Consider the following 911-nt stretch of genomic DNA (forward strand, 5'->3'; position numbering starts at 1 on the left):
CGCGGCCCGCTGCGCCCTCCGTACAGCAGCCCGTCCTGCTGGGAGCGGGAGGCCTTTGTACGGGGCACCGGAGCCGCTCTCATTTCTACCGTGCTTGGGGGCGCCGCCCTCTCCGAGGGGCGCAGCGTCTGCCAACTCCCTTCTCCCCTCCCCTCCCCGCTGTTAACGACAAGAGCGTGGCCCGGGCAGAGAACGGGGCGGCTCGGGGCTATTGCCCAGCGCGGGGCGCAGACGGATGTTCCAGCGGCTTCGCCCCGCTGGGGCCGGGCGAGCCCTTGATAAACCGTTCGGGAGAAGTTGGTGTCAGGGCTCCAGTGGCGCAATCGGTTAGCGCGCGGTACTTATACAGCAGTACAAAGCCGAGCAATGCCGAGGTTGTGAGTTCGAGCCTCACCTGGAGCACACAGCTTTTTGGGAGGGAAAACGGGCTTTTTTGGGACTCAGCTCCGAAGGAAGGAAGGAAAAAAAGTTTACGGAAATATTATGCAGCGGTGGCGGCAGCGTGTGGTCCTTGCGGCGCCCAGGTCTCTGTGCCTGCCGGCCCGCGGTGCGGGGGGTTTTGGCATCATGGAGAGGTGGGGCACATCTCGGTGTGACAAGTGGCTGGTCGCAGCTGCACCAGGACACAAGGGGGGCACTTGCGTGGGGATTCTTGTTGTCAGAGTTTGAATGTATATGGTTATGTGGATATCAGTGTAAGTTTGGTGTGTTCAGAGCAGCTGATCAGTGTGGAATGGCAGTTTCCTGGGAAGAGCTGCTTGTGGGAAATTGGGGGAAATAAAGGTTATTTTATGCTGCGTTGTTTAATACAGAATGCAAGTCAATATTGACTGGTGTGGTCACTACAAATGAAGGGGAACAAAATCTCCCCCCCTTACTTTGCCTCCTTCAGCAGTGATATTTTTCATAAC

At 57.7% G+C, this 911-nt stretch overlaps 1 non-coding gene across 1 annotated transcript; it reads left to right on the forward strand.

Annotated features, from left to right (window-relative positions):
* The first annotated feature begins 308 nt into the window (after nucleotides 1-308).
* On the forward strand, nucleotides 309-402 carry TRNAI-UAU (transfer RNA isoleucine (anticodon UAU)). Its single transcript has 2 exons — nucleotides 309-346; nucleotides 367-402. It is a non-coding gene; the product is annotated as a tRNA-Ile (tRNA).
* The last annotated feature ends 509 nt before the right edge of the window (nucleotides 403-911 follow it).

Source organism: Antrostomus carolinensis, unplaced genomic scaffold (genome assembly GCF_000700745.2).
Source record: "Antrostomus carolinensis isolate BGI_N321 unplaced genomic scaffold, ASM70074v2 scaffold15174, whole genome shotgun sequence".
In the NCBI taxonomy this organism is placed as follows: domain Eukaryota; kingdom Metazoa; phylum Chordata; class Aves; order Caprimulgiformes; family Caprimulgidae; genus Antrostomus; species Antrostomus carolinensis.